Below are 19,170 nucleotides of genomic sequence, written 5' to 3'. Positions count from 1 at the left end.
TAATTATTGATAATCACTTTCATTTATTCATCATGTTTTGCTTTGTTAATATGATTGACAACCTTATTAGCATGTTGAACTTGATAATGAGTGAGTAGTCTTTTAGCTAAGACTAATGGGTAATTAAGGGAAACAAACATGGGGAATGATTCATGCTTAATCTAATATGTTTTCATAGTTAATTTGCTTGCTTGTTGTGATTTCAACTTATGCACATGTTATGTTTGATGAAATGCTAAGCCTATGAATCCTTGCATTTTTACCCATCACTTATCTTTTCAATGAGACTTGTAAGACATAAACCAACTCGAGTCTCATTAGTGTAACACCCCCATACTCCGAGCGCCTTACCAGGACCACTCAGGTATGAAGACATCACCATCTCGGTCGCCCGAGGTATGATAATCAAATAGACAAAACGGAAACAACATTTATTATAATAGTTTAATGAATGAATACAATCCTTGAAACCAAACTAAAAGTACGATACATTATTCCAAACTAACTGTTCTCAACTGAAATGTAAATAAAACTAAACTACAGCGGAAGACTCTATCGTCATGTCGTGGCCATCCCAGCTATCCCAGTATCATCTCTATACCTGTTCAATATCTGCTCACCATCCCCGAATGGATCACCGCAGGTTTTACAAAACAACACCGGGGTCAGTACTAATCACACAACCAAAATAGTTAACAACAATAAGACAAACAGACAAAATTAACCGCCACACACACACTCACACACCAACCAACCGTCTCAATCATCGATCGTCCACCGGACCCGACCAGCCGGGGGGGACCGCAGCTGTTCCCACCTAAGCCCCGCTCATCGTACGAGCGATAACCCTGTCCATTAATGTGCACATCCCCTTTCGTGGCGGGTTCCACGAAGGGCGAAACTAGGGCGTGAGATCACTCCCGCAAGTGACCCCACTCAGCCGAGAACGCATCTCGAGAACCATCAACAAACACAACCACAATCACAATCACAATCATCATATCAAACAACTAACTACAGCACATCACCAATATCCCATTATGGGACTAATACCGAGTAGAAATCCTACCGAAAGCACAACACGCAGACGGTATCTACAAAACTGCCTCAAAACGCCTCTTCTATGAACTCTCCTCCTATCATACAACACATAGATGCTACCATTCAAATACTACTCATAAAAACCCCCAATTCCTAAATTAGGGTTTCACCAATCTTAACAAAACATTACTTAACTTATATTAAAAGCTTACCCTTGACGCAAGGAATCCAACGACACGAACTACGATACGAACCGACCGTCTGAACTCCGGGAATTGTCAAGAACGCGATTAGGAAGAAGACTAGTTGCTTTCTCTCTTAAACAGGTTTTAGGTTTTGTAAAAAGTGATTTAGAACAATGCCGAATATGTTTATATACCTTAATCGCGTAATTAACAAAACCCGAGAAAACTCCCCGTCAAACCGGACACTCGATCGAGTACCCAAGGTACTCGATCGAGTACTTCTCTACTCGATCGAGTGCCCCACTACTCGATCGAGTGCCCAACAGTCGAAAGCTATTTATCTTCGCAACTTGCCCTTACTCGACAGAGTAAGGGCTACTCGATAGAGTACCCCAAGACATATAAATACGGAGTATTACAGTCTTCCCTCCTTAAAAAGAACTTCGTCCCCGAAGTTCAACCCATACATAAAAAAAACAAACATGCTAACTCGATCAAGACACAACAACGTAACTAAGAACTCGAAACAAAACTCCAACCCAAACATGAACTCGTAACACCAACTCCACTAACTATTCCTACCTCCACAACATGGCTCACGATATCGTATCAACTCCACATATATATATCTCTCACGACACCAACTCCATACATAACCAACTACCATCCTCTAACGCTGCTAGCTCCATAATATCATCCACTATCAAATCCAAAATCAAGACACTCATAGACATCAAACGGGATGTTACATTCTACCACCCTTAAAAAGGAACTTCGTCCTCGAAGTTTACTCACACTCATAATCTCATCATCCAACTGTCAACACTATCGAAGTATTCTCGCATTCCTAACATCAAACTACTACAAGCACGTCCGTGACCTTTAACACTATCAACCACAACATATACAAATCCATATCTTATGCTACACCAACACTCTACTTTCAAATATACTACCATATGCACACCCATCAAAATCTCTTTTATCACATCCTACTCCTCTTAAGATAAATGTTACGTCCTCGTAACTCACTAATACTAAATACTAGATACATCTCCTTACTCTCTTTACCACCACATGTGTAAGATAACCGCTTATAATCTAAACACTCGCCATGCATATATCCAAGGCTCTCTTACTTAAACATTCCTCATACCTCAACTCATTCGTCACACCATCTAACCTATACCTCAAAACTCGTAGCAAAATCACCATACTAACTCTCCATTATTTCTGCAAAACAACATACCTCTCTATGTAAGGCACTTATTTCCCCGAAGCATAACTCACGATCCACACTCGTTATGTACACGCACACTAGATCCTCAAGTTCTTTCCTTCATTACCGCAAAACTCATACATAACTTAATATGACACTAATTCCCCCAACACCCTACACTCACTTTGTCCCAACAAAAGATTATGAACTACCCGCCGCTTTCGTATCATTACAACACATGTTCCACGAATCATTTTCCATTACCATGTCTACTAAAGCCTTATCTAGAACAAGATCAAAATTATCAGAATAACCTCTCACAACCGTGTCCCATCAATAGAACATCACTATACCATGACAACAACGAAAACATATTCAACTCTATTTCATATCATACTCTACCTCATTCTTAACTTAACCTGGTAAAGAGAACATCAATAAGCAAGACAACTGTCTACATGCGGCCGAAACTCGCAGGAGCAACATCAAACAAACAACAAACTATGTATAATCGGTATGTACTTTCGAAACTCGAATCATAATCATCCCGCCTAATCCACCACAACCGGTGACGGCATCACAACACCGCCACCAACAGCCACACCGTAGTGCGAAAATACCCGCATCACAACACTAAATATCGTGTCCGGATCACCACCCGAGGCACCACAACCACATCGATAGACATCACAACTGCATACAACTCCCATAAACACTGACTCAGGATAACTTTTCAGTCAAGAAAAACTTACTCAAATCCACTTTACTAAATCATAGCACAACATATTTTATGAATTAAACAGATACTAACCTCGTGAATATCATCCCCTTACCATATCACATATTGACATGTATCATGAATACAGACAAGCATAACTAGTCATGCCAAATCAGTCAAATTATTACCTTTTTGGATATCATTCCCAACGTTCTCGTATCCAACATGTATATTACAGAACATTCATAAAACAGCTTTATAATTATCACACCATACCACTTCTTGTGAGGTCACAACCTCACACAAACATTTATATATATGACATAGACCCATAATCACATCCAACCAGTCAATCCTGACCACGTAAGTTACCACTCAACAAAGGTTACCTGTCGCCCGAGTTTAACTCATATGCCCCTCATAACATATTCCCCCATTCACACAACCATCACTTCCTGCCAAATATAACCATACCTTTACTATTCAACTATTAGCATCCGCCTCATCTAACCACATCTTATACCCTCTTACAATCATACACAACAATCAGGTCCCTACCAAATCAACCTTTTTAGAATTGCTACCTTTCTAATATACCATCACTCTTAACCACTAGTGACAACACCACAAACGATAACACTACCACTGTCCGAACATCAAACCTCTTACACTTATCTCTAAACATCACGATTTCTTTCCTATCTTTGGTTGACATCCCAAATAACAAACATCGAATTCATCAACAAAATTACCTCAATATTCTTCCCAATACTATCCTTAATTGTATCATCATCTAACTCTCCGCCAAAAATCTCGTATCGTGCAAATATTCTACCAACTTCTTACTTTCCTTAATTCCTCGAAACTCATTACTAATCATGTTGTCCCAAAACTCCTCTATAACCATTAACTAACATCCTCGTGACGCTATCACACATTTCAATGATTCCTTACCTTTATATCACATGACTCCTAGAATATTTTCCTCACCTTACTTTTATCCTTCTTTTCTCTTTACACTCAATAATACCAATTAATAGTTCAACTCCTTATTCCTTCTAGCTAACTCTTTAGAAATCGATTCGTTCTCACGCTCCAAAACTCACATCTAATTATTTCATATCGATATCATCTCACTCTTTCTTACCACAAATATTCTCTTATTATGTCATCAATCACCCTTGCCACTAATCCATCCATAAAATCAACGTTCTTGTTCAACAATTGCATCTTCCTTCTTACATCTCTAGAAATCAAAATTCCTTTCATACCGCTAATTGCCCAAGGAAAACCCACAATAGTTTCATCTCTTAAAAAGCCAAATCTCCACCCCGCGACATGTCTCCACAAGGTTCACTATATACCACTCTTCTCAACCCCTTTAAAACGAACTTTCATTATGTATATTCTTAACCCACACGGCTCTTAACTACTTCCCTCCATAATTCTTTACACATCTCAGGTTGTCACTATCCATATCCTTTCTTTCAATCTTTTCATTCTCACGTTCCTTAAACTTACATCATGCCTTGCCCACATTCACTTACATTTTCATTACTCAACATACAATCATGTCACTCATCTCGTCTCACACCACATGCTCTATGCCTCAATTAAGTCTTACTAATCCCAACACATATAAATCATGTCCTCCCCCACCGAACTCATACTCATCATAGGTGCCACTCTTTACACCACAAAATTGGGTAACTTACGCGTCAAGACCAACATACATGTAAAACAATGCATAAAGAAGCAAAATAACGTCTTTGAATTAAACATAATATGCAACGAAGTCAAAAGATAAACATATGACCCAAAACAGGGGTCACTAGATCGAGTACAGGCCACTCGATCGAGTAAGGGACTTACTCGATCGAGTTGGTCAAGATCAGAAGCATGTAAAACCAATCACCAGGGCTACTCGATCGAGTAACTGAGGTACTCGATCGAGTGCCCCCTTACTCGATCGAGTACCAAGGATACTCGATCGAGTACCCTAATTCTCAAGACCTGTCCCAGTTTTTCAAAACAGTCATAACTCACTCATTACTTGGTCAATTTGGGCGTGTGACCTATCGTTAGAATCGTAAAAGGACAAGCTATCATCTCCAATTGGAATCATATCAAAATCATTTATGCATCTCAAGTTATAACAGTTTAAAGACAACCTCTTTATAAACGAAAAACACAACTATTGATTTTTACTTCCCAAACGACTTAAACAACAACCAAGCAAACAAAACCAGTCCAAAACTCATAAAACCAGTATTCGTAATCATACGTTACTATTTTCAAAAATCAAGCAACAACATTCATCATGCACATAGGTTATTTAACTTGTCAATCACGATTTACCCACATAAACATGCTCCACCCATGAATTTCATATTCTTATGCAATTACTTACTTAATCTCTTCCAACTAATTCATCAATTACAGCTACACACTTCTTACAACATATACCCATGAACAATCATGGACAAGTACATAAACTTATCATACAACTCTATGCAGACAAAATATACGTATACAACACAACATTTCTATTCGCATGTTATTATTATGTCACATTATGAATCATCCATCATGTTTCTCATTCCAACCACAGTTCTATATATCTCATCAACAAGTTTCCTCATATCACCATTTTCTTTCACATGCTCAACTTTCTACTTCAACATCCAACAATTAACACATTCCATCACATTCATAAACCAGTTAACCAAACACACATACGACTCGACAAACACTTTCCCATGTGACCGGTTCAAAGTTGTAGGGCGACCCCTTGCGGCTTTAGGACGTCTCCCAAGCCTTTGCACTAGCTCCTACAACTTTTACCCCGGGTTCATTTTAATTGACTCCCTATGTTCATTAAGTTCATTGGTTACAGGTTTCAGGATCGTCGCTCTGATACCATTTGTAACACCCCCATACTCCGAGCGCCTTACCAGGACCACTCAGGTATGAAGACATCACCATCTCGGTCGCCCGAGGTATGATAATCAAATAGACAAAATGGAAACAACATTTATTATAATAGTTTAATGAATGAATACAATCCTTGAAACCAAACTAAAAGTACGATACATTATTCCAAACTAATCGTTCTCAACTCGAAATGTAAATAAAACTAAACTACAAATGGAAGACTCTATCGTCATGTCGTGGCCATCCCAACTATCCCAAATCATCTCTATACCTGTTCAATATCTCGCTCACCATCCCGAATGGATCACCGCAGTTTTACAAAACAACACCGGTCGATTAATCACACAACCAAAATAGTTAACAACAATAAGACAAATAACAAAATCGCCACACACACACACACTCACACACCAACCAACCGTCTCAATCACCGATCGTCCACTGGACCCGCCACGCCCGGGGGACCGCAGCCGTTCCCACCTAAGCCCCGCTCATCGTACGAGCGATAACCCCGTCCATTAATGTGCACATCCCCTTTCGTGGCGGGTTCCACGAAGGGCGAAACTAGGGCGTGAGATCACTCCCGCAAGTGACCCCACTCAGCCGAGAACGCATCTCGAGAACCATCAACAAACACAACCACAATCACAATCACAATCACAATCATCATATCAAACAACTAACTACAGCACATCACCAATATCCCATTATGGGACTAATACTGAGTAGGAAATCCTACCTGGAAAGCACAACACGCAGACGGTATCTACAGCTGTCTCAAAACGCCTCTTCTATGAACTCTCCTCCTATCATACAACACATAGATGCTACCATTCAAATACTACTCATAAAAACCCCCAATTCCTAAATTAGGGTTTCACCAATCTTAACAAAACATTACTTAACTTATATTAAAAGCTTACCCTCGACGCAAGGAATCCAACGACACGAACTACGATACGAACCGACCGTCTGAACTCCGGGAATTGTCAAGAACGCGATTAGGAAGAAGACTAGTTGCTTTCTCTCTTAAACAGGTTTTAGGTTTTGTAAAAAGTGATTTAGAACAATGCCGAATATGTTTATATACCTTAATCGCGTAATTAACAAAACCCGAGAAAACTCCCCGTAAAACCCGACACTCGATCGAGTACCCAAGGTACTCGATCGAGTATTTTCTACTCGATCGAGTGCCCCACTACTCGATCGAGTGCCCAACAGGTCAGAAGCTATTTATCTTCGCAACTTGCCCTTACTCGACAGAGTAAGGGCTACTCGATAGAGTACCCCCAAGACATATAAATACGGAGTATTACAATTAGACCATGCATATAGTTGAATAGGAAGGACTAAGTCGACTTATAGGTGTTGTACAATCTAATCGATTCGGTTCCGGGACCCAAACCTTCTTAAGGATTGTAAGATATACACTAACTCGATCCCATCACAACAATAAGCACTTGCATATAATTGAGAACAAGTTTGTATGATCAACTCCCATGAATCCCTTATGATCCCATGACATCCTAGTATCCTTTATTATTTGTCTACACCTTTATTGCTTGTTTTACTTTGTTGCTTGCATTAGTTTAGAACACAACTACAAACCCAAATCAATTGTGACACTAGCACAAATTGAGATAGATAGATTTAGAACCCAAAGCACACCGTCCCATGGATCGACCTCGACTTAACCACTAACTAGTTGTTTGTTGAGAATATAAATGTGTTTGATTGGGAGACCCGACGACAATCTCACCCACCAAGAACACCCAAAATTTGCTTGAATTCCTCAAGTTTCAATAAGACCCAAATCGATTTAGGATTTTCGAATTTTGCCCTTGTACTCTAGAAAATCGATTCAAACTTTGAGGATTTTGGTGTTTTAATTGCTTGTTGATGACAAAGGAGTGATTTGTTTGAGTTTTGAGGGAGTTTGGAATTAATTTGGGTGAATTTGGTTGAGAAAATTGATTTTTGTGGATGGAGGGATTGAGGGTTTTGGGGATGTGTTTTTGTTTTAAATGAGTAAAATGAATTGGGAAAGGTGAGGTTTTAATCCCGTTACATTTGAATTGCACAGGGGAGACGAGCGGATCTGGGTCGGGACGCTCGGATTCTGTTCCGGCTTGTTTCAGAAAATAAGACCGTGCTGAGACGAGCGTCTTCTGATGAAGACGAGCGTCTTTCTGGAGGGAGACGAGCGGATTTCCTTGAGGACGCTCGGATTCTTTGTTAGGAGGAAATCCTAAATTTTACCAGCACTAAGACGAGCGGATCCTCTATGAGACGAGCGTCTTGACTGAGACGAGCAGATTCTATATGGAGACGCTCGGATCTTCAGTCAGACCAAAATCTTTTTTTTTCCAGCTCTCTCAGGATGAGCGTCTTCTTCCCAGGACACTCAGATTGTCTTCAGGACGAACGGATTCTTATCGAGCCGCTCATATTGTCCCCTGTACCTCACTTGGATTCGATTCCACCCGTGGGTATTTCATAACCCGTGTCATTTACTCTTCATTCCCTTGGTCTTCATTGTGGGGGCACTATGAAGGCTTGGATAGCCTAGGCAATTGCTATCCCCACACTATGTAAAAACACTACACATCAATAAACATATTAGTCCCTCCCTCACTTTCTCTCGAAATGAAAATCTTGATCAAGGCATAAAAATACAAACCCAAAATTGACAAAAATGCAATACAATAAGTAAAATGTAAGTTAAGGGGTTAGAATATTTACAAATGGTGGTTTAGGGAGGACTCCACCAAGCTCTCATCCATGTATGAGATGTCAATGGGGCATAGCCAAGGTGTTGTTGATGTTGCTCAACACCTTGAAGAAGTAGTCGAATGCTTGTTCATTGTTATGATAAAGATCCTCAATAGACCTTTGCACATGTTGTTCTTCATTGTGGTCTTGGGTCATAGCATTACCAATATAAGGATTGAATAACCCTTCAAACTCATTATCCCAAAGACCACATACTTCGTCTACTTGTTCCCCAATAGTATCATGAGTTGATGAGAACAACTCCTTTTTCTTCTTGTCATTATGGCCAATGAGGCCTTCCTCTTCTCTTGTCATGAGTGGTGGTGAGCTATTCAAGCTCTCATTCTTGTTGAGACATTCTTGCTCTTCGGATGGAGCATCTTGGATATTACCACTACTACAAAAAGGATCAAAGAGAACGGTCTCTAACCGTTCTTATAGGTACTTTGGACCGTCCTGTGGCCAAGCGTTCAATTTGATCTAAGTGAACGGTTGAAATCAAGTCAACCCGGTCTCTTTGTAACAACAATTAGAACGGTCGAGCTCCACAACCGTTCTCTTTGATATATCACATAGAACGGTTGCATATAAGAACCGGTCTCTTTGATAAGGCCGTTCTCTTTGTTAGAATTTTAGATTTTTTGGCGCCTTAGTTCTACATTTTCAAAGTGAACAGTTGTGATGGTACTAACCGTCCTGGTTGTTAATTTTATTTTTTTTAAAAAAAAAATTTCTATTTTTATCGTAACCCTACATGATTGAATCGTATAGCTCATAAAAATTAAACCTGTTACAATTCAGAAACTCCAGCAATTTTTACACAAAAACCTTCCGATTTAATTTGAACCATTAGGACAAATCCTATTGAAACAAAATACAAAATACAATTCAGAAACTCCAGCAAGAAGGGATATTTTAAGGCTAGTGCCATCAACCCAAACAGCAGTCTATTTTCAAGCCTGATGCCTAATTAGGAATGTCACACACCAACTAGGCACCCAAAGAGAATACATATCAAGAAGAGACAACATGATACTCAGTATTTGCGCAACTATGCGTCAAGTTTAGTTAACTCTTGGTGTAAAGGCCCAACCGCCAAAGGGACACACTTGCAAGTAAATAACTTCAAAAACACCTTCACCTTATCAGAAAGTGAGGACTTGTTTCGGTCGGCTTCCTTGTTTTCCAAGAGCCTTATCCAAAGCAGAATGAAAGTCATTGAAAGGAACAAGTTCCATCCTGCATTAAGTAAGCCAAGCCAATAAGATGCAACTTATCCAATATCAAGCACCCAACTATTTAGGTTGGAAAATCCACTAACTTGCTGAAATGCCATATTTAGAGATCTGGACATGTTTTTTTCTTTTTCTTCAAGATGAAATTTTAGGAAAATGAAAATATGATTGACAGCAGAAAAAACTGGATAACTCTGCCAGTGACTTTGTGGGTGTCTTTATGACATTCATGCAGGTCTCAAGCTCATCATGTAACGGAGAGTTACTGTACCATTGTGATAGCCAACATAAAAACAAATCACATTCTATAAACAACAACAACATCAGAGCCTTAATCCCAAAATGATTTGGGGTCGGCTGACATGAATCATTCTTTAGAACCATCTATGGGTGAACGCACACCTCCAAATGCGAAAAAAATAGAAAAGGGGAAAATGAAAGACAAAAGGGAGAGTGAAACGTTGGATATCCCCTTCAATCGTCGTGCTACACTTCTATGCCCGGATGTCGTGGAAAGTATGCAAGGGTTTCTTGATTGACAAATTTACACTCATTTTTGTCGAATTTCCTAATTACGAGTTAATTTGCACTTTTCGTTTTTGCTCCAAAGATCATATCATATGTTCCCTCCTCTTCACTATAATGTTTCCTTTGACTTTCCGCAGTCTCCAAGACGACACTCTGACCCAACTTTATAACAAATGCAAATATTTTTATAGTAAATCAAAAGAAATCAAAATTTTCAGCATTTATGCCGTTATAGAGGAACATTATAGTGAATAAGAAGAAGTCTTTTTTTAGATGAATATATTATCGATTTTAACATGATTCACACCAAAGAATGCTATAGGTTCACATAACACAGAAGCATTTTATTTTCTTAAAGAGAACTTACTCATATTTTATCTTCCCATCACGCATTAGATTTAGAAGCTCATCAATCATATTTTTGCATTCACTTGCTTTATCTCAGTACTCACCAGTTTCCCGGCCGTAAACCCTTCAACGAGAGGTCCTACAATGCATGAAATAAATGGATTTCATTGTCAAATGACACAGACCAATACGCTTGCATACCATAAGTGATTAAGCCAATGCCTCTATTGAGGCATTATTTGTTGCTAATATGAAGTTCAGACACTTGAGAGTTATGTAAAGCAGTTACTTTAAACGATCATATCCCAAAGTCGAAGAATAGCGAGATCTTGTATCCATTGAATGAAAATACTCGCCTAAGACTAACAATACAATAACCGGCCCTAAAGTAACATTCATAGAACCAACCAGATAAGGGAACACTAGCAATGAATTAAATCAACAAGGGAGGAAAGTGGTAAAAAGAATTTGTCCTCCTGAAACCCCAATAGTAAGTAGTAGTGTAAATGTGAAGATAAATAAAAGAACTAGAGTTATTAACAGGAAACAAAACAAAGGAGGATTCACAAAGGTAACAAACCACTGCCAGTTTTACAGAATTAAGTACTTTGAGTCTATTATGAACACCATCAATGCCTGGCTTAAGTATTTCAGGTTGTCACTCGTGATATCAAATCTCAGTTACCATGAATGCATTGAACTGATTGAAGGACAACATCATTCATATACTCATTTACTGCGTCAACTAGATTGATAATGCCACGATCACCGATTTCGTAATAGCCACTTTCCAGAGTGCACCAATCTCAACAATTAAAACAAGGTTATCTTACCACTTCAAAGCGAAGATGCACTGGGGAATATTTTTCTCCACTACTTACACTACGCTCTCTCATTTTTGCAATGAGAGTTTCCCCTAATGTTAGAATTGGGGTTGAAAACATCAAAGCTTCATAATTTGTTAAGCACCTATGTCGCTGACAGCTGGGGGAGCATCAAATGACAGTCGATTTGCACCTAGCACACCATTCATTATATTTTTGCCCAAATAACAAAAATCCCCAAATAATACAAACCCTAACTTACTTAATCTCAATTCTAACATCAAATAATCAATTACCCAACATTTTAACAACATAAGAAGTGTAATTCATGTATATAACACTAATTTAAACCTCAAACAACAACAATTAACACTAAAAATTAAATTCAACCAAACCTTGTAAAAAGGAAGAAAGGTGGCGGCGGGATAGAGACCTAACGGCGGCAAGAGGTAACATAGGAATACGAGCGACCACAGACAAAGGGCGAAAGCGATGATTGTTGGTGTTTGAAAGAAAGCGATGGAAGTTGTATGTGCGGGGAAGTGTGAACGGGAAGTTTGATACTCCGTATTATTTAGGATTTACAAATTAACAAATAGAACGGTTGATAAAGAGGGACCGTGCTCTTTGTTTTTCAAGGAGAATGGTTCTAAATATTTACCGGTCTCTTATTTCTTTTAAGACGGTTGGTCAAACCTAACCATTCTCTTTGTTAATTTACGAGTACGGTTGGAAGAAACAACCGTTATCTTTGTTAATTTATAAGAAAGAGACCGGTTCCGCTATCAACCGTTCTCTTAGAGGTGTTCTCGTAGCCTTAAATTGTAGTAGTGTACCCATTTTCTTCTCCCATATGGGTGGTGATTCTTTACCCATAGCTTGTTCTTTGCATTGAGATGCCAACTTCTTCCTATCACTTTCTCGGCTATAATGATCAACCATGAAACATGGCTCATGTAGTCGGGGAGCTCTCATTGTCTTGTCAAGATTAAAAGTGAACGTTTCATCTCCCACTTTGAGTGTGAGCTCTCCATGTTTCACGTCAATCACCGCTCCCGCGGTGTGTAAGAAAGGTATTCCTCGAATGATAGGAATGTTGGAATCCTCCTCCATATCAACAATAACAAAGTCCACCGGGATGAAGAACTTGCCAATTCTTACCGGCACATCTTCCCATACCCCTAAAGGTGTCTTCGTTGATCGATCCGCCATTTGAAGTGTGATATTAGTGCACTTAAGCTCTCCCATTCCTAACCTTTTGCACACCGAATATGGCATGACACTCAGACTTGCCCCAAGGTCACATAGAGCTTTGGTGATTGTGGTGTCGCCAATGGTACATGGAATAGAGAAGCTTCCCGGATCCTTTTGTTTTGGAGGTGAACTTCGTTGTAGGATGGCACTACTCACCTTAGTGAAAGCAATAGTCTCAAGTTTCCGGATGGATTTCTTCTTTTTAAGAATATCTTTCATGTATTTCGCATAGGCCGGAACATGATTTATTTATTCCGTTAATGGAATTGATACTTCCAAGTTCTTCACAATCTCCATAAACATCCCAAGTTGTTCATCAAATTTAGGCTTAGCTTGACGACTTGGAAGTGGAAGCCGAATCACAATAGGCTCCTTCCCTTTAGCCTTATCTTCATTCTCCTTTGAAACTTCTTGAATGGTGGTGTGTTCTTCTTCTTTCTTAGAGTCTTCAAGAACTCTTTTCTTGTCACTAGCATTCACAAAATCTTTATCAACGGGCCTCTTTGGCCCTTCATACCTTGTACCACTCCTTAAATGGATGACACTCACCGACTATTGCCTTGGGGGATTACCTTGAGGTGGCAATTGCCCCTTTTGTCTTTGTGAACTTGAAGATGCTAATTGAGATATTTGGGTCTCCAATCTTTGTGTCAGCTAGTATGTTGTTAATGGTAATGTCTTTTGCTTGGCTATCCTTTTGCATTTGAGTGAAAAATTCTTGTTGGTTCATTTGCATTTGGAGGACCGCTTATTTAACATCAAAACCCTGGTCATTTGTTTGATTGTATGGAGGTTGATTTTGATAACTTCGGTTTTGATTGTAAAAGGGTCTTTGAGCTTGGTTTCTCATTGGAGGTAGGGTGTATGTTGTTTCAGGGTTTTGAACATTTTGGCTTTTGTATGAGAGGTTGGGATGGAATTTGGTGTTTTCATTGTAATAGTTGGAATAAGGGGTACCACTCTTGTATGCCTGGAAAGCATTCACTTGTTCAGTTGTTACCCTACATTCACTTTGCTCATGTCCCAAAGTTCCACAACCCTCACATACTCCACTTGGAATTGATGAAGATGCCATCATGGAATTAACATGTTGCTTAGGTGATTTGGAGGCCTCTTCAAGTTTAGCCATAGCCTTCTCAAACTTCAAATTAATGGTGTCAATATGAGCACTAAGTTGAGCACCCAATTGAGTAATAGAGTGCACTTCATGCTTTCCTCCTCTAGGAGCCTTCTGAGGTCTACTATATTGTGAGTTATGGACCGCCATTTCCTCAATCATGTTCCATGTTTGATTATCATCAACTTCGGTAAACATACCATTTGATCCCATATTGTGAATGTTTTGGGAGTCTTCATATAGACCGTTCCAAAATTGTTGTACAAGGAACCACTCGCTAAGTCCATGGTGTGGACAAGATCGACAAGTATCCTTGAATCTCTCCCATGCTTCATACAAAGATTCCTCATCCCTTTGTTTGAACCCGGTGATTTGGGCTCTCAACATGTTAGTCTTCTCCGGAGGATAGGACATTTTGTAGAAAGCAAGTGCCAATTTCTTCCAAGAGTCAATACCAAGAGTAGCCTTATCTAGGCTCTTCAACCATTGTTTCACTAACCAATCAAAGAGAAAGGAAATAAGACCCATCGAATTTGGTCTTGAGTAACTCCGGTTTGAGAAATCGCATCACAATAGTCACAAAATGTCTCCATATGAGAATGAGGGTCTTCACTAGGCATCCCCCCAAATTGACTTCCCTTAACTAATTGTTTAAATGCGGATTTTGCAATGAAATTACCGGTTAAGTGTTGTGGTGTAGGAGTACCATTTGGTAGGTTCTCCTCGGTTGGTAGAGAATGTGATGAAAATTTAGGCATTGTGGGTTGGTTTTGTGGTTGGTTTTGTGTTGGGTTATCCTCTTCTTCTCTTGCAAAAGGGTTGATGAACTCAATGTTATTTGGTTGAATGTCCGCAATCTCACCAATACCTCTCAAAGTATTCCTAGCAAGTCTTCTATTGTTGGTCAAAGTTCTTTCAATTTCAAGATCAATGGGTAACAAGTTACCTTGAGATCTCCTAGACATGCAAAATATCAAACAACTCGAAAACAATTAGAACAAACCTTGAGGAGTTTGACTTCCCCAAGGTAAAGAAAGACACAACTAAAAACAATCAAAGAAAATCAAATCAAGTTAACACCGTCCCCGGCAACGGCGCCATTTTTTGGTCGATGTCGGTTTTGTTACTCGTCGTCAAAAGTTACCTAGACCAAAGCAATATTTATAACTTCACAAACTACTCTACTCTTAGTAAAGAGGTAAGTAAAGGTCGGATCCCAAGGGACGGGTATTGATGTAGGATTTTTGATTGGAAATGGTTATGTCTAAGGGTGTCACAATTTGGGTTGAGGTAGAAGATCAACTAAACTAATCAACAATATAAAAGCAAAGCAATGAAAACAAGCAAGATGATTAAAATGAGATGTAAACAATTGATTAAAAGCACTAGGGTGTCATGGGTTCATAGGGGATTCATGGGATTTGATCATACAAACATGTTCTCTACTAGATGCAAGCACTTATTGTTATGATGGGATCGAGTTAGTGTATATCTTACAATCCCTAAGAAGGTTTGGGTCCTGGAGCCGAATCGATTAGATTGTACAACACCTACAAGTAAACTTAATCCTCCTTATCCAACTATATGCATGGTCTAATGAGACTCAAGTTGGTTTATGTCTTACAAGTCTCATTGAAAAGGTAAGTGATGGGTAAAAAATGCAAGGATTCATAGGATCGCATTTCATCAAACATAACATGTGTATAAGTTGAAATCACAACAAGCAAGCAAATTAATTATGAAAACATATTAGATTAAGCATGAATCAATCCCCATGTTGGTTTCCCCTAATTCCCCATTAACCGTAGTTAAGGAAACTACTCACTCATTATCAAGTTTAACATGCTAACAAGGTTGTCAATCATACTAGCAAGGCAAAACATGATGAACAAATGAAGATGATTAACAATAATTAAAAAGGGATTAAGAGAGAATTATACCTATAAAGATGATTCCAAATAATAAAGCAAAGAATAATAGAAGTACTTGATGATTGATGGAAGGTTGTCAATCCTCCAAATAAACCCAAATAGTCTTCTAATTACCCAAAATAAATGATGAACAATAGAGAAATTAAGAAAAGATTAAGAAATGAGATTCGTATTAATGCTAAATTAAGAGTTGATTACAAGATTAAGAGAGTATTGAGACTTGATTAGGATAAGATTAAGATGTGATGCAAATCTAGGTAGTACAATGGGGTATTTATACTAGACATTAGGTACAAAGATTAGGTTTACTAAGGGCTTAAATTACTATTAAGACCCTTAAGAAAAGTTGAGGAAGTGCTCCTCTCCAAGGAAATGCTCATCTCCGTTTTGGTAGTCTCCAGGAAATACGCTCGTCCCGAGCGTCTAGCAAGAGAGGCACGGTGGAGTTCTGCAAGGGAATCCGAGCGGATCAGGGGAGAGACGCTCGGATTTGTTGGCCTCAAGACGAGCGTCTTAGCATCGGGACGCTCGGATTGGTGGCGGAGACGCTCGGATTGGCAAGGAGCCGCTCGGATCCTGGGTCGCACTTCTTTTTCTTTTTCCTCAACAATCCTCGGGGATCTTGTTGAGGATGCAAGGATCCTTTCATCATGGCCCAATCTACTTTATTATCTACATAGGCCTTCTAGTATCATCTTCCTATTGATGTTTGGTCATTGATTTCTATGAATTTAGCTCCATTTTGCCATGAAAATGCAAGGTTTACACTCCTCTCCTACCAAGAAAACAAAACCTCAAAGAATATGCAAAATGGGAAACTAAAGATAGTAAATGACCCAATTATGCACTAAAAAGCATAGGAACAAGGCTAATTTGGGGACTAAATATGCTCAAATATGAGTGACATCAGCAAACCACTGGGCAACTCAGTTGGAAAAACCTCCTTGTACGTCTTTATCAGAGGTTGAACCTCTGCAGGCACATCATTACTCTCCTTAGTGTTGATTTCCCTTGATAGGAGGAACAAAATAGGTTGTTCTTGCCTTAGCTTCTTGATCATAGCTGCCTGAGATAGAAAAAACACTCCATTAACCTCCTCAGGCATGTTAGGACTTCCATAACCTCTCTGGTTTGGTGGTAAGGGAGTCAGGGTGACTTTCTTGCCATTGTGTTTGAAGCTATAGATATTTTACTTCCCCTGGTGAGTGGTATTCCTGTCAAACTCCCATGGCCTTCCTAACAGTAGATGGCAAGCATCCATAGGGACCACATCACATAGTACTTCATCTTTGTACACCTTCCCAATTGAAAAAGGAACAACGCACTGCTTGTCAAATCTTACTTCAGATCCTTTGTTTAACCATCTTAGCTTGTATGGACTGGGGTGCTCCTGAGTAGGTAAACTTAACTTGCTGACCATAATGGTGGAAGCTACATTGGTACAGCTACCTCCATCAATGATCAAATTACACACCCTCCCTTGGACAGTGCACCTACTCCTGAATATCATGGATCTATGATCAGCTTCTAGAGGAGCTGGTTGAGAGTGCATAACCCTCCATAGAATGAAACTATGCCCTGTGTCAGGGTGGGCCACAACCTGTCCTTGATCGGTTTCCCCCTCAGCTTCCATTTCTGCTGCGACGAGTGTCTCTTCTTCCTCATACTCAACTAGACCTTCCCTTTCCCACTCTTCAATCTCCATAGCTGTGAGAGCTCTGTTAGAAGGACAGTCCTTCTTAAAATGGCCAAAGACTTGGCATTGGAAGCACTTGACCTTATCCCTGGACAAAGGTGGGTTGGTTTTAGGATACATGGGTGCTTTCCCTTTGTCTGCTGTGAGTTGGGTAGCTGGCTTAGGTGTCTCAGTGATTTTGACACCAGTATAATATTTGAATGTTGTTCTGGTGGGAAATTTGGGTGTTACAGGCTTCACTTTCCCCAATTTCTCAACTCTTAAGGCTAGGTTAATTGCCTCATCAAATGACCAAACCTGCTGCATTCATACCCGACTAGTTATCTTAAGATCTAAACCCTCAACAAACCTAGCAATCTTTTGCTCAGGCTTCTCAGTAACCTCACATTGTAGGGTTAGCTGCTCAAAGTTCCTAAGGTAGGCCACCACAGATAACTGCTCTTGTCTCAACTGAGTCAGCTTAATAAAAATATCCTGGGTATAGTCTTTAGCTATGAATTTTTCTTTTAACTTCTTTTTTAACTTAAGCCAAGACCTGACTGGTTCCTTTCCATCTCTAATCCTTTGGTGCTTCATACTCTCATACCAAAGAGATGCATAGCCCTTAAGTTTTTGGATGGCAACTTTAAAAGCTTTTCTGTCATCGTAATTTTTAAACTCAAAGACCCTATCAACAGATCTAAGCCAGTCTAATAAATCCTCAAGATTTAAACTACCATGGAAATCAGGAATGTCGACCTTTACATCTTTGTCTCTGGCATCATAGATTCCTTCCTCCATTCTTGAGTCATCTGATTCAGAGATGGCTTCCTCATGAGGATCATGACGTGGTTGCCTCCTTCCTGCTCCCATTGCAATCCCTCTCCCCCTTCCTCTTTCTCTGAAAGATGGTGGTTGCCTCCTTGGGTCATGGTTTAGGAATCTCTCCATGAAAACATGGACAGCATTGAGCAAAGTATCCACATTTCCTGCAAGATCCTCTATTTTGGTCTTAATACCAGCAAGTCTCTCTTCACTCATTGGGTTATTTTTTTGTAGTTTTGATGTAGCTGGGAAAATGAACTCATTTTTCTCTCACTCAGGACTAACAGAAGATAGGATTGTGTTATAACCCAAGCTCTGATAACCCGAATTTGCACTGTAAACTATGGGGACAGACACAATATGAACAAACCTTGAAATAGGCAAAGGAGCAATTCTCAGGGAATGCAATAAACTTGGGGAATTTTGTAAAAAGAGTAAATGGATTTGAAAAATTATGAAACTTGGTGAAAATTTAGTTAAATGGTAAAATTAAACTGTGCTAAATCTCAGAATTTTACACGCAATCTATGTATTTTTAGTCAATAGAAAACAAGACTGAAATAT

General features: G+C 39.4%; 1 non-coding gene across 1 annotated transcript; it reads left to right on the top strand.

Moving 5' to 3' along the window:
- Positions 1-14,455: 14,455 nt before the first annotated feature.
- Positions 14,456-14,562, top strand: LOC141589401 (small nucleolar RNA R71). The gene has a single exon (XR_012520342.1). It is a non-coding gene; the product is annotated as a small nucleolar RNA R71 (small nucleolar RNA).
- The last annotated feature ends 4,608 nt before the right edge of the window (positions 14,563-19,170 follow it).

The sequence above is a fragment of the Silene latifolia genome, chromosome 6 (assembly GCF_048544455.1).
Source record: "Silene latifolia isolate original U9 population chromosome 6, ASM4854445v1, whole genome shotgun sequence".
NCBI classification, from domain to species: domain Eukaryota; kingdom Viridiplantae; phylum Streptophyta; class Magnoliopsida; order Caryophyllales; family Caryophyllaceae; genus Silene; species Silene latifolia.
The sequence above is the reverse complement of the archived record's forward strand: the minus strand, read 5'-3'. Positions and strand labels throughout refer to the sequence as shown.